A 16,673-nucleotide genomic window follows, 5' to 3' on the forward strand; every position below is an offset into this window, starting at 1 on the left:
TGCTGGAAATATATGGCACTAAGTGTGCATGCTGGAAATATATGGCACTAAGTGTGCGAGCTCAAGGGCATGACACTATGTGTGCGGGCTTAAATCGCATGGCACTAAGTGTGCGAAATCGAGTATTAAGCACTCGTGTGTGCATTCTATATATATATATAAATATCTCCAATCGAACAATTATATGGAGGGTGTGTCTCCATCGAGTGAGTATGGACAGCGGATCGGGTAAGTACCTTGAGCTCATGACGAATAGGTAATACGCTCATGCTTGGGGTTGAATTTGGTAAGCCTTAAATCTATGTGATGATTGAAATTGTATGGTTGTGCTGGAAAATGAGTTAATGTGTAAAAATGCTTGATTATCTTGTTGTGTAGAATATGAAATGTGGATGTATGAATTGGTACGAGATTGGACCGAAAGGTCCGAGGTATTATGGTATAGATTCGATATGGACGAGTACCTAGCCTCATTTGTTGTACATGTAGTAGTAACTTTATCGGTGGATTGACGAATGCTTATGACTTACTGAGTTGTAAACTCACTCGGTGTTTTCTTGTCACCCATTTTAGGTCTCTTGGACTCGTATTGTTGCGTGCTCGGAACCGTCGTTGAAGTCATCACACCGGCTGAAATCTTGTGGTATTGTTTTTGTTGTTGAAGAACATTTGGCATGTATAGGCTATTATATTTTGTCGAATTGTGGGTTGTAAACTTTAAGCCATGTGAAAATGGCCTATGTGGTCGCCGAGTGGGATGTTAGAACCTATAGCCACGAGTCTTAGAAACTCAAATTTTGTTAAGGTGGCCATAATTTGTGTCATGTATGATGGATGATTAAGGCCAAGGAAAAATTCATGAAATTGGCATAGTCTACTGCAGTAACTGTTGCGGACAGCAGCAGTGAGATGAGATTGAAAAATCACTAAAAATAGTAGAAGTAGAATTAAATAGTGAGTAAATTATGGAACTGATCCTTGATGAATCTATTTTTATATGGACGAAACGAAACGACCATATGAGCAGTATACTGGGAGATATTAAAGTTCTCGTGAGACAGGGCCAGAACGATTTCTGGGTCCCCTATCGTGACTTTGAAAATTTACCATAAATTATCCAGAAAGAATTATGAGTCATGCCTTATATGTACAGATTCCATTTTGAGTCTAGTTTCATTAGAAACAAACGGAACCAGTATTAAAGCCCTGTACAGAAAGATATTCAAGTTGTAACGCGTGGAGGTCAGAGCAGTCGATCCCTGTAACATGGGTGACTTTAACTAATAAACTGTACCAATTGGCCCAACCAAAAATTCTAAAAATAAATACATGGATGGGTATATGAGTCTAAATTCAGGGAAAATTTACGAAACCAGTTTCCGAGTTTTGGAACTCGAGATATGATTTTTAAGGCGACGGTGACGCAGTTTTCCAGCCTGTCCAGAAATGCCAAATTGGTCGGTACTTTAAGAGGATTTGTCTCGTTAACCCCTCGTGTCCGACACCGGCGTCGGTCACGAGTTAGGGGTGTTACAGGATGAATGGTTTAGTGAATATATGAGAACAAACCTTGTTGTTCAATGACCTCCCCCACCTGCTTCACAACATGATGAAACGCCAGAGGATGCTAGAACTATTAAAATTGGTAAGGCTCTAGTAGATAAAATCAGAAAACATGGGGCTGAGGAATTTAGGGCTACGGCCGATGACAATCTAGAGAGGGCCAAGTTCTGGTTGGAAAATACTATTCGGGTTCTAGATAAGTTATCATGTACACCAGCCGAATATCTGAAACATGCGGTATCCTTATTGAAAGACATAGCCTACCATTCGTGGAAAACCATATCTTCTATGGTACCAAGGGAAAATAGTACATGGAAATTTTTCCAAAAAGAGTTTAAAAAGAAGTATATTAGTCAGAGATTCCTATACCAAAAAAAGAAGGAATTTCTAGAGCTCAAACAGGAAAATATGACAATGTCCGAGTATGAACGAGAATTTGTTAGATTAAGCAAGTATGCTAGTGAATGAGTTCAGACTGAAGCCGAAATGTTCAAACGATTTGTAGAAGGGTTAAACAAAGATATTAAGTTGTTAATAGGAATTCTAAAATTAAGAGAATTCGTGGTGTTGGTTGAACGAGCACACAAGGCCAAGGAATTAAGCAAAGAAAAGAGGCAAGTGGAAAGGGAAGCTCGGGTTACGAGCAAAAGATTTATGAACAAGATGGAATCATCTGCTTCAAAGAAATCAAAGAATTATCATGAGCGTTTTGCTACATCAAGGGAGTATTCGGGAAAGGAATGAAGTTCTAAATGCACCAACCTGAGCTCTTCGTCTCCCTTAACAACTAGTGTTGGGAGTGTTGGAAACCCCAAACCATGTGCATTTGGAAACACAAAAATTTACACACTTTTTCGTACCCTTTTTAACTTAAATTCATGCGAATTTGATTAAATTCTTGTCGAAAAATAATTATTTTTTTATAAAATAATTCAAGTGAACTTAAAATATGAACATGTTGAAAATTTTAGTTAATTTTATAATTATTTTTGATGAATTTTGGTTATTTTCGACTGATTTGCACAAAGGGCAAAAAATGGTGCACAAAACCGAGAAGCAGTTTAAAGTATCTAGACAAATTAATTTCTAGCCTAAGACGGTCCAAAATTATATGTATTAAATCATAATTAATTTTAATTTATATCCAAGTTAATTTGGGTTAATAGAATATTATTAATTAATTATGAAAAAATGGTCAAATTGAACCAAACCGAGTAAACCAAAACAGCCAAGGAGAGCACATCCCAAAACCGTCCAAGTGCTGACCTAATTCAGCTCATTAGCTGATTATTGAAGCTGCAAAGAAGCCCTTGAACACTTGTTCAAATTGCAAATCAGCCCCCCCACAATTGATGGCTTTGAAGATTTGCCCCAAGCCAAATTTAGCAAAGTTGAAGCCATCAACTTTGCCACATAGATGGCCAGCCAAGGGGTGGCTCTTTGGCTGTTATTTTTAGCAAATTTTAGCTGCCACATTCAGCTATAAAAATCCCCATTGGCTGATCATTCAAAGCGTCCCTCATTCATTCACATCTCTTCTCTTCTCTCTCACTTTCTCCTCTCATTTTCCCATTCAAAGCCCTTGCTTTCTTGCCGATTTCTCCTCTTGGAAAAGGGATATTCATCAGTAATTTTGGAGCAGCATTGAAGTGCTTATAGCTGCCTTGATTGGCGAGGACAAAAAAGAATAAAGTCGGAGCAAACTAGTCAAGCCACGGAGAAACACTGAATTTGATTCTTGTTCCCTATCTCTTTAATTTTTGTTGTTGTTATAATGAACATATCTATGAATATTTATGTTGTTGGAATGGTTAATTTAATCAGCTTAGCTTGAATTTAATTCGTGTTGGTTTGATTGCATTTCATCTACTTAAATTATTAAAATTGTGTTTATGTTGTTATAGGCCTCGATAAAATGCTTGATTAAGTAAAATCATGCCTAAGTTATTCTTGCATTACAATTGTGAGGTAGCTAATGAATGAATTATTTAAACAAATTGAAATTGTAATTAAATGACACAACACTTAATCAGTGCATGCTTATTCTTCTAAGGTAGCTGAAGGTTAAATTAGCAATGTATCGGGTGATACACTTGCCTTGCATAACTTGCAAGATTATTGTGATTAAACTGTTTCAAGGTAAGGATACCTTGTTACCTCACATAGTCTTTTATGTGCTTATTAGATTTAATTAATTTGAATTGACATAGGGATATGCAAGATATTAGTTCAATTTAATGAGTATGTATGCGCAATAACATGTTTGCTTATTAAAATATGTTTAATCGTTTGAATTAACATAGGGATATGCTAAGAGATGAATGGATTTGTATAGGTGAGTGTGTTCATAAGTTAGCAAATTACCGAGTTGTCGTGAATTTATTCGTAACAACATAAACATGGGTTTAATAATTGTAAGTTAAACAAATGTAATTAAATCAACACAATTATGTCATCTTGATTAAATCATATTTTGAAATCGTGCATTAGAACTTTTATTTTTATTTAGTTTAAAATCTTATTTTTTTAATCACCCTTTTTCAAAACAAATATTTTTCTTTGCCAAAGTGATTGAAATAGCATTTGTAAATAATTCTTTTCATAGTCCTTGTGGGTACGATAACTCAACATGTAACACCCTACACCCGAGCCCTATGCCTGGACGGGATACAAGGCATTACCACACTTAATCACATACATACAATCATTTCATGTCATTAAGACTCGGTCAAATTAAAAACTTTTTTGAACTTTGTCTCAACTCCTTAATATTGGCCTACGAGGCTCCAAACATCCATTGGAAGAAAATCGGGACCAACCCGTGTCTTTTAACTAACTTTAGGAAAATAACTCTTGTAAAGGGCACACGCCCATGTGGAAGGACAACATACCCGTGGGGTCATTATAACATGGCTGTGCTGATGGCTCATGTGACACACACGGCCTAAGCATCTAGGGACACACCCGTTTCCCATGCCCGTGTAAATTAAATTCTAAATTCGAACCTACAAGGGTTTTCACATAGCCTGACACACGTCCGTGTTTATGGCTCGTGTCCTTCACAAGGCCATGACACGCCCGTGTCCTAGTCCGTGTCTAAAAACCTTGACATTCTATTTCTGACGCCAGCATCCAATAAGGGGCTCACGGCCAAGGCACACACCTGTGGCCAGAGGCCGTGTGCTCCACACGGCTGAGACATATGGCCGTGTCTCTACCTGTGTGTTTACTACCATGCATACTAACTTCTAAAATTAACATTCAAGGGACACACGGTCGAACAACACGCCCGTGAGGCTGACCGTGGGTCACACATGGGCCTAGACACACACCCGTGTGTCTACCTGTGTGGGCCATATAACTCCATCTACCAAGCCTTTTGCCATCTTGAAACACCATCTAATGTCAACCAACATATCAAAGTGTAACTTAATATGATTTCTCAGCCAAACAACCATAGCTAAGGCCTATATACATTTCTTATATTCAACTATGCCAACAATTTCACATTCATGAAAGACTATCTTGCATTCATATATAAACTTTCAATATTAGCCATTTTCCATGGCCTTATACAAAATGAATCAAATGCTAAAGTAAGCCATCACATTTGGCCAATTAACAATCACACAAACTCAAAAGTCAAGGTCCTATACATGCCATAATCAAAATAAAAGATCTAACTATACCAAGTGCTTCAGATGATAGTGTGACTTGCTTCCCCGACTAGGCAATGATCCTCGAGCTACTTTGGCGACACTTTAAGAAAATGGAAAGAAGAGGGAGTAAGCATAAAGCTTAGTAAGTTGCATGCAAATAAATATAACAAAAACTTTACCATTTATCATCATGCTCATAATACAAAAGTAGGCATAAGCACAACTTACTCATCACTGTCCAATACAATTCACATAGCATATATTTAGCTCACATCTCATACATTTCAAATAGGTATTTGTACCACTTACAACATGGTTATACTTTTCTTGTTTAACTCAAACTGTAACTCTCACCGTTGAACCATTTGGAATGCTATTGGATATTCACTAAGCCTCAAACATAGGGTATAATGCCGATGCCATGTCCCAAATATGGTCTTACATGGGCTCATCCATCAAGTCGATGCCATGTTCCAAACATGGTCTTACACTAACTATCAAAATCAAGGCTGAGGCCATGTCCCAAACATGGTCTTGCACTAGCTCTCACATATCTGTGCTTATGCCATGTCCCAGACATGGTCTTAGACTGACACATCTCGTAGCCAATGATGTCCCAGACATGTCTTACACTGGCTTATATCTCGAGGCCGATGCATGTCCCAGACATGTCTTACACTAGCTCTCGTCTCAATGCCGATGTCATGTCCGAAACATGGTCTTACACTAGCACACAAATAACCTGAATGTCATGGCATGAATATCTAATTTATTTTTGAAGGTTCAAACGGGAGTTCTACTATCTCAATATTCATCATACATAATCATTTCCACATATAAGAAATTTATGGTATATCAATTCAAACACATATAATAACAATGTAGTTGTATTATTTACATGCAACTTACCAAGGTATACAAAATGTAGGCGACTAGTTTGGCTTAGTCCACTAACTTTATTTTTCCCCGGTCTAGGCCGAAATTTGTAATTCTTGATCTAAAATGATAGAAATTCATTTATTTCATCAGCACATTAATCTAGACACTAGAAAATTCATAATTGGGCAAAATGACCATTTTTCCCTAGACTTCCACAAAATGACCATTTTACCCGAGGCCCGAAAATCGATTTTTATCACATTTTTTCATTACTCAAGCCTAGCTGAATACTTTTTATACTAAGAGCAGCCCACAATTCTCATTATTCACACATTTATCAAATATTTTACAACTTATGCAAAATGGTCCTTAGTTAGGGTTTCCATGAAAACTACACAAAAGTTTTTATTTCACAACCATGATTCATTTTCTTCCATAAAATTTCAGAAAACAACATGCACACTCTCATGGTAAAACCCTAGGCTTTCAATCATTTTATAAAACAGTCCCCTTATTTGAAAGCTCATGCTACAAGGGTTCTAAAAGTACAAAAATATTTAAGAAAAGCCCTCAAAACCACTTACTTGCAAAGGATTTAAGTTACTGAAATTTTTCAAGCTTCCAGGGCAATATTCTTGGAGGAAATATTGGTGAAGAAGACGTAGCAAAACAAAAAGGATGATAGCCTTTTTCTTAGGTTTTATTTTAATCAAATTAGGGCACCTAACTTTGACTTTCTCATCCCTTTTTGTCCCTATGGCCGGCCACATCTATTTTAAGGGTCTATTTTCCCTTTAAAGACCCCCAATTTTGGTTCTCTAGCTGTTTGACACTCTTAGCTATCAAAATAGGACTTTTGCACTTTATGTTATTTAGTCCTTTTTCACAATTAAGCACGAAATCGCTAAAATTAATTCACCAAAATTTTCATACTCTCATATAATCATGCCACAACACATAAAATAATATTAAAAATTATTTCTCTGACCTCAAATTAGTGGTCCCAAAACCACTGTTCTGACTGGGCCCAAAATCGGGCAATTACACGACATTTACTTGTCACTTTATTACTTGTTGCAGTTGTTTTACACTTGCACATTTCCGTTGTTCCAATTTTTTGGCGTCGTTGCTAGGGACTATTTTAAAAAGTCATTATTTGTGAATTTGTTATTTTTACATTTTGGTTTATTTTTCTATTTAATTTTTAACTTAATTAATTTTTCTGTGATTATTTCAGGTGTTTATGAGTATTGACGAGATTATTGACCTACTTCCTGTAGATCCTAAGATAGAACGAACTTTTCGATAGTGAAGAAGACAAGCAAATTAGAGAAGGACCGAAGAGATGAACTTTGAAAATCGAAATCAAGGAAATAGAGCAAACCCTGTTCAAAATTCTATCCTTATTGTTGATGATAGGGATAGAGCTTTAAGATAGTATGTTGTGCCAATATTTAATGATCTTAATCTGGGTATTAGGAGACCTGAAATTGAGGCACAACAGTTTGAGATGAAGCTAGTCATGTTTCAGATGCTTCAGACAGTGGGCCAATTCAGTGGAATGCTTACCAAAGATCCTCACCTACACTTAAGACTATTTATGGAGGTGAGCGATTCTTTCAAGTTAGCCAGAGTACTCGAAGATGCATTATGATTAAAGTTATTCCCATATTCACTAAGGGATAGAGCTCAAGCCTAGTTGAACTCATTGCCACCAAACTCAATTTTTACATGGCAAGAGTTAGCAGAAAGATTCCTTATGAAGTATTTCCCGCCTAGCAAGAATACTAAGTTAAGGAATGAGATCACTGCCTTTCAACAAATGGATGATGAGTCCTTGTATGAGGCATGGGAAAGGTACAAAGAGTTATTACGAAAGTGCCCTCATCACGGAATCCCACATTGTATCCAACTTGAGACATTTTATAATGGTCTCAATGCTCACACGAGGATGGTGGTGGACACTTTTGCTAACGGTGCTCTCCTTTCTAAGTCTTATAATAAGGCTTATGAAATCATTGAGAGGATTGCCAGCAACAATTACCAATGGCCAACCAATCCAGCAGTGTCAGGAAGACGAGTTACCAGAATACATGAAGTAGATGCTTTTACTTCACTCGCATATCAAGTATCATCAATATCCTCAATGTTAAAAGCTCTTACTACTAATGGGTCTAATAGTTTTACAGCATAACCACCAACCCAATTTGAAAATATAGCCTATGTCTATTGTGGGGAAGGACATTTGTTTGAAGAATGTCGATCAAACCCATAATCCATGTCCTACATAGGTAACCAAAACCAAAATTGAGGAAGGCAAGGACTGCAATCCAATTTCTATAACCCATCATGGTGAAACCACCCAAATGTTTCCTAGAGTAACTAAGGAGTTGGAACCAGTAATACTTACGTCTAACCTATATCGACCCAACCAGCTAGTTTTCCCCAACAAGTTCAGAAACCAACCCAAGCTGAACCATCCAATGGCTTAGAAAATCTGTTGAAGGCATACATGGCCAAGAATGATGCCTTAATCCAAAGCCAAGCAGCTACATTGAAAAACCTGGAAAACCAAATGGGCCAGCTTGCAACTGAACATAAAAACTGACCACAAGGTGCTTTACCTAGTGATACGAAGAATCTGAGGAATCTGGGGAAGGAGCATTGCAAAGCGTTGACATTGAGAGTGGAAAGACAGTAGAGCCCAACACCATTGAAGCTAAAAAGGAGTAAGCTGATGCTCAAGATTTAGAGGAAGTTCAATTGAGTGTTGAAATTCCAGTTTCACAAGAACCAGAATTTGCAAAACCTGACAAGGTAATTTTAGAACCGACTAATTCTAATCAACTAACAACTCCATTAGATGCAGAATTGCAACAGAGGACGAATCAACTAGTTTTAGTAAAGAAACCACCACCACCCTACCCTCAAAGACTTCAAAAGAAGAAGCAAGAGATTCAATTCAAGAAGTTCCTATACATACACAAGCAACTTCATATCAACATCCCGTTGGTTGAAGAACTTGAGCAAATGCCGAACTATGTAAAATTCATGAAGGATATCCTGTCCAAAAAATAAAGACTTGGACAATTTGAGAGGTAGCTCTGACGAAGGAATGCAGTGCATATCTTCAAGACAAACTACCCCTAAAGTTGAAGGATCCTGGATGTTTTACCATACCTTGCAACATTGGAGCAACATATTGTGGTAAGGCATTATGTGACTTAGGTGCAAGTATTAACTTGATGCCTAGGTCAATATTTAGGAAGTTGGGGATAGGTGAAGTTAGAGCTACTACAATACACTTCAATTAGCAGATCAATCCTTAGCACATTCGGAAGGAAAAATCGAGGATGTATTGGTACGTATAGATAAATTTATCTTCCCCGCTGATTTTGTTATTCTAGACTTTGAAGTAAACAAAGAAGTGCCAATTATCTTAGGAAGATCGTTCTTAGCAACTGGAAAGACCTTTATTGATGGTAGAAGGGAAAGTTTACTATGCGTGCTTAGGATGATCAGGTAACATTTAACACTTTTATGTCTATGCGATTTCTTGCCAGAATTTATGATTGTTCTGCAGTATCCGGTTTAGAGGATTTAATAGTGGAGAAGGAGCTCAACTACATTGAGGATGCATTGGAAAATATTTTGACATTAGATCCTCCGAATGGTGAAGAAGAGGATGAATACTTAGCGTTGTTAGAAGCTAATCAAAAGGGATTTAATCCACACTTAGCGTTGTTAGAAGCTAAACAAAAGAGATTTAATCCGCAATCCCGTTTTAAATCTTTAGAATTAGAGAAAAGGGATTATGCCCAACCAAAAGCGTCAATCGAGGACCCACCTAAATTAGAACTAAAGATACTACCTTCACATTTGAAATATGTTTATTTAGGTAATGCTTCTACTTTTTCTATGATTGTTTCAGCAAAATTAACTAGTGAGCAAGAAGAGAAACTCATCCTAGTGTTGAAACAATTCAAGAAGGCTATCAGATGGACTATAACCGATATTCGCAAAATTAGTCCATCTGTATGCATGCATAAGATTATCCTTGAAGATGGTGAAAAAGGGACGATTGATGGACAACAAAGACTGAACCCTATCATGAAGGACGTAGTCAAGAAAGAAATCATCAAGCGGTTAGATGTGGGTAAGTCTGGTCCAGTGCGTGCCAAAGAAAGGACATATCACGGTCATTGAAAACAAGAATAACGAGTTGATACCGACTAGAATGGTTAAGGGATGAAGAATTTGCATCGATTACTGGAAGCTGAACAAGGTGACTAGGAAAGATCACATTCTTTTACCGTTCTTGGACCAGATGCTAGATAGACTCGCGGGGCGAGACTGTTACTATTTTCTCGATAGATACTCGGGGCATAATCAGATTACAGTAGCACTGAATGATCAGCACAATACAACATTCACCTGCCCGTATGGTACATTCGCATTTAGACGCATGCCATTTGGTTTATGTAATGCACCTACTACATTTCAAAGATGTATGATGTCTATTTTTACTGACATGGTTGAGAAGTATTTGGAAGTTTTTATGGATGATTTTTCAGTATTCGGAGATACTTATGAAGATTGCTTAGCCAATCTAGCAAACGTACTAAGGCGATGCGAAGAAACAAACCTAGTACTCAACTGGGAAAAATTTCATTTCATGGTACAAGAAGGGATTGTTCTAGGGCATCAGATAACAAGACATGGAATAGATGTTGATAAAGAAAAGGTAGATGTTATATAGAAACTCCCACCTCCAACATCTGTAAAGGGTGTTAGGAGCTTTTTGGGTCACGCCGGTTTCTATCGAAGATTCATCAAGGACTTCCCCAAAAATGCTAAACCCTTATGAAAATTATTAGAGAAGGACACGACATTCAAATTTGATGAAGAATTCTTAAGATCTTTCAAAGAATTGAAAATTCGGTTAGTTATGACACCCATAATCGTCACACCAGCCTGGGATTTGCCATTTGAATTGATGTGTGACGCAAGTAACTTCACGATAAGAGCTGTCATGGACCAGCGAAGGAACAAAGTTTTTCATCCATCTATTATGCAAGTCGAACTCTGGCAGGAGCTCAACTAAATTATAGGGTAACAGAGAAAGAGTTACTTGCTATTGTGTTTCCTTTTGAAAAGTTTCGATCTTATCTTGTAGGTACTAAGGTGACTGTCTATATGGACCACTCCGCAATTAAGTATTTACTTGCCAAGAAAGATGCTAAGCCGAGACTAATCCGGTGGGTACTTCTACTTCAAGAGTTTGATCTAGAAATTCAAGATCGAAAGGGAGTAGAAAATCAAGTAACAGATCAGTTGTCTAGATTGGAGTTGCAAGAAGGGAACTTTCCTCTTATACCAGTTCGAGAGATGTTTTCAGATGAACACATATTAAAGGTAAATCATGTCCATAATACCCCTTGGTTTGTTGATATTACTAACTTTTTAGCTTGTGGTTTGATGTCGAATGATAAGATGTATCATCAAAGAAAAAAGTTTCTTCACGATGTGAAGTACTATTTTTGGAAAGAGCCATATTTGTTTAAAACCTGTGCAGATTAAATGATCAGGAGATGCATGGTAGAAGGTGAAGTACAAAAGATTCTAAACCATTATCATTCAACTCCAAGTGGGGGACACTTTGGAGGTACTCGTACTACGACCAAAGTATTGCAAGCTGGAGTATTTTGGCCAACACTATTCAAGGATGCATATGCTTACGTAAAGAGTTGTGATCGATGTCAAAGGGTTGGAAATGTCACCAACAGAAATGAGATGCCTCGAAAAATAATCATTAAGGTAGAATTGTTCGATGTATGGGGTATTGATTTTCTTGGTCATTTTCACCGTCTTTTGGTCACAAGTACATATTAGTAGTAGTAGACTATGTGTCTAAGTGGGTCGAGGTTGAAGCTTATCCGATAAATGATGCTAGGGTTGTGATGATGTTTTTGCAGAAACACGTGATCAGAAGGTTTGGAACCCCAAGAGCTATCATCAGTGATAATGGGTCCCATTTTGTGAACAAGTGGTTGAAATGATTATTAGATAAACATGGAGTAAAACACAAGGTCGCTTTAGCTTACCATCCGTAGACGAATGGGCAAGCTGAACTACTGAACAAGGAGATCAAAGGCATACTTGAGAAGGTAGTTTACCTGAACCGAAAAGATTAGTCCAAAAGATTGGATGATGATTTATGGGCTTACAGAACAGCATACAGGACAACTTTAGGGATGTCACCCTACAAGTTGGTTTTTGGAAAAGCCTGCCATCTACCCCTGGAGTTAGAGCACAAAGCTTACTGGGTCCTACGAAAACTCAACTTGGATCTTAAGCTTGCTAAATAGAAACGGATGCTCCAACTCAATGAGCTAGAGGAATTTCGGATGTTCTCATACGAAAATGCAAAATTACTCAAGGAGAGACATAAGAAATGGCATGACAAGCACATACGAGTTCGAGAATTTGTAGTAGGTCAGAAAGTCTTGTTATTTAATTCCAGATTAAGGTTCTTTCCAAGTAAACTAAAATCACGTTAGTCCGGTCCATTTACGATTCATCACGTCTATCCATACGAAGTTATTGAACTCTAAGGTAAGGGAGGTAATTTTCAATTTAATGCTCAGCCTCTGAAATATTACCGGGGAGATAAGACTGAACGGAATCAAATTTCGTTCATTTTATCGAATGTTTAGATTTTCTTATTTTATTTTTATTAAATGATTTAGGGTATATTTTTGGGATTAGTATGTTTAAATAAATTCTGTCTAGGAGATTGGAACTTAAACGGGACTACTTGTGACCCCTCCAATCTTTCCTGGGAATTAAGTTTAACATAATTTTCCAAGAAATTATTCCCTAAGTAGAAAATAAAATTTTTGGTCTTTCAAACAAAAGGATCAATTTTGATCCAAGTTTTAAATTGCAACTCAATTTCAAATTTTCAAGAAGTCTAAGGACTTAATTGAATTATTTTTAAAATTTGGTTGCTCTTTTAAAAATAATAAAAATTAGATACCTCTTTTGTAAATATTTTCAAAAGGCTTCTAGAATAATTTTTTAGTTTAATAAAAAGATGATAATTATTAATATATAATTATATCTATTATAATATATATTAATTATTATCAACTTTATATAGAGTTAGGATTAGTGTTAATTTAATCATATTTTATTTGATAAGTTTTTCAAATAATTATAAGATGATAATCTTTAATATATAATTATATCTATTATAATTTATATATTATTTTTATCAATTTAGCATAGAATTAGGATTAGTTTTAATCATATTTCATTTTGTTTAAATAAATTAAAAGCATTAATAATTTAATATGCATATATTTGATTATTAATTGTTGTTAACTTTGAGTAGAATTAGAATTAGATTTTCTTTAGTTTGTTAAATTATATTAAGAATTCTACTCTAATTCCTACTATTCTTACTATAAATACCACCAACCTTCTCCTTCATTCACCACTCAAACTCCAGTCCCACCAAATACCCAATCACCTAGTGCTGCAAGCCCCCTCAGCCACTACACCGCCCGACAGCCATTTGGCTAGCAGCTCACACCGTACGCACCCAGCAACCGCTCCTTGTCACTGCACCTGTGCACGTCTAGCTCCAGCACTCGCTAGGAGGGCACCTTGGCCCCGCACCTGCTCCTCGCTCCAGTTCACGCACGCCCACGTTGCGGCCTGTTGCCCGTGCAGCTCATCATGCCAAGTTGTGCCTCTCCTAGCTCCTGCTCGACGAGTCTACTTGCTACCCAGCATCCGTGCGGCACATCAGCCTCATTAAACGCACTAGCCCTGCACCAATATCCTTAGCCGATATCCTCCAACCTACCCTAAATTGACCTTTTTTGTTCATTAATTATTTTTAAGAGTTTTTAATTTTTATAGAAAGGGTGGTAAGACAAATTTTTTCTCCTAAATTTTAATTTTATTTAATTATTTAATTTTTAGTTTATTGAATCATTAATAATTTTATTTAATTAAATTTTGAGAAAATAAATTTTCCCATCTTTTGTTCAAGTTAATCATGCCTCGCAAGAGAACTCGCGCCTGCACCCAAATTGATGAAACACAAAACAAGTTCCATTGTGAAGAAGCAAAAGTAAGATACGAGAGTATCTTCAAAAATCAACAGATGCATCCAGAGAAAGGCTTTACATTAAAAAAGAGTAACTACAAAGACTTTATGGCATGTATTCGTCAAGTTGCTAAAGCGCTCAATTGGGAATTGTTTTGGGAGAAGAGACCTAGTGTAGATGAGGAATTAGTGCACGAATTCTATGCGAATTTAACCTCAAGCGAGATGATGGAAGTTTCAGTTCGTGGAATCAAGGTACCAATAACTTCAAATGCTATTAATGAGTTCTTTGAATTGCTTGATTTCGAAAACGATAATTATTCTTCCTTGATGAGCAATATAAAACCTGAAAATTTGTAAGAAATTCTCGAGGAACTTACAGTTCCAGGCTCTAAGTGGATTGTGTCAAAGCAAGGAATCCACACTTATTGAAAAGAATATTTGACACCACTCGTAAAGGTATGGTTCTATTTCATCCGATTCAGCCTTATGCCTAGTTCACATGGAACTACAATTTCATTAGAGAAAATGATCTTATTATACTCGATTTTAACTGGAAAGACCATTGATGTGGGAAAAATCATCCTGAGAGAAATGCAGAATTGTGCCGTTAGACGTTCAGGCCTAGTCTACTTTCCTTTTACGATTACAATTCTATGCTTGAAAGTTAAAATTCTTGCAAACGTAAAGAAGACATGCTATAGCCAGGGCACAATCACAGATTGGGACCTCTACCGAATAGCTGGAGATTCTGTTCTACAACAACAAATTGAAGAAAGTAAGGATCTCGAAGAAGAGGAAGAAGATCGCACAAAGGCCGAGCCAATGCAATCAGCTGAAGTCCTTAATAAGGTGGAATCAATGGAACCAAAAGTTGAACCTAATGACGGAACTTCAATGTTTAGAGCTTAATCGCCTAGCTTAGATCTTAGAGGCGAGCTGTCAAAGTTGATGGAAATAATGCAGCATATGCAATGGCAGTAACAAGCTTACTAGAGATACTAAAAAATAAGAGATGACTCGATTAGTAGTGCTCTTAAGAAAATTTAAATGATCTATATATTTTTGTGCCTGAATTTCCATATTTTATATTAGAACCTTGGAGTCCATTATTGAAGAAGGAGCAAAGCGATTCACGCAAAGGCAATAATGATGGAACAAAAGATTTGTCAAATTCAGAAAGGTCTGTAAATAAATAAAAAGGGGGATCTTGACCTTATTTTATTTCTGTTCTTAGGTCATTTTAGGATTAAGTTTAATTAAGAATTTTTATTTTTCACATAATAAAGCAAGAGATGGAAATCATGAATAATGAACAAGTCCCAAAGTATAAAGTGTGGCAATAGGTATATACATGTCTAGGATTGGATCTAGAGAGAGCTTGGTACTTAAGCAATCAATTTGACTCACCTCCTCTTTTCTAGAATCCTACCTGGTGTATAGTATCTATTCACTTTAAACAATGAAGACATTGTTCATCTTAAGTAAAGGGACCGAAAAATTGAATTTGAGTTATTTCCATTCAGAATAGAATTTTCTTTTAATTATGATTAGGATATATTTTGTTCAATAATTTGAAATTTTGTTAAGTATACTAAACTTCAGTATAAATAAAGTTCTATCATTTTAATAAATTATTATGTTAGCTTAATAATGATATGAATATATTTCTAATAAAGCATGCAAATCATACCATAAATTTTTAGTTACTTACGAAAGTTAGGCATGCATGAAAGTTTAAGTCTTTAGAATTGACTTAGTAGTTTCTTGAGGCGAAATCCTAGGAATCATGGAACATTGGAAATGATTTAGGCAACTTTTGTTTGGACCGTTTAAGCCTTTCAAGCCAACCATGATGAAATTTTTATCCTTTGAAACCCAACTTTGAGACTATATGACCTAAATTTATTTGAACCCTTGCAAATTTAGCCATCACTTCTCTCTTAACTATCTTAAAATTGTCCCCAAACACTAGACTTAGTACTATTCAAAGTATTCTTTAAAAATAAGTTTGAGGGAGTTGAAAAGGAGTATCGAATGCTCTAAAATCGTAGTACATTCAGCAAAATGCTCGAATTTGGAAAAAAAAAGAGAGAGCACAAGTTCTTAAAATAAGATGTACAAAAAAGCATATGAAAGCAAAGAAAGTTGATGTATTGAAGGTAATTATTTCGAAGCTCCGATACAAGTTGAGTCTAGGGTTTAAAAGCCTAAATTTATGTATCTTTTTCCTACCCTTAAGCCCAACCACATTACAACCTTGTTAAAGACCTATTGATTCAAAAGTTCGAATGCTACCTACATTAGTGGAGAGAAATTGCTACGTACAACATATGAAGACATAAGTTAAACTTAATGATTGCTGCTTATTCTTGAATAAAGGGAATAAAATTACATTGGTAAGGTTTAACATGACTTTATTTGGAAGCATTTAGTCTACTTTTTGCTATCAT

The 16,673-nt window shown here is 36.3% G+C and overlaps 1 non-coding gene across 1 annotated transcript; it reads right to left on the reverse strand.

The window, feature by feature from the left end:
- Nucleotides 1–7,890: 7,890 nt before the first annotated feature.
- Nucleotides 7,891–7,997, reverse strand: LOC128289593 (small nucleolar RNA R71). Its single transcript, XR_008279238.1, has one exon. It is a non-coding gene; the product is annotated as a small nucleolar RNA R71 (small nucleolar RNA).
- Between the last annotated feature and the right edge of the window lie 8,676 nt (nucleotides 7,998–16,673).

Source organism: Gossypium arboreum, chromosome 2 (genome assembly GCF_025698485.1).
Source record: "Gossypium arboreum isolate Shixiya-1 chromosome 2, ASM2569848v2, whole genome shotgun sequence".
NCBI classification, from domain to species: Eukaryota; Viridiplantae; Streptophyta; class Magnoliopsida; order Malvales; family Malvaceae; genus Gossypium; species Gossypium arboreum.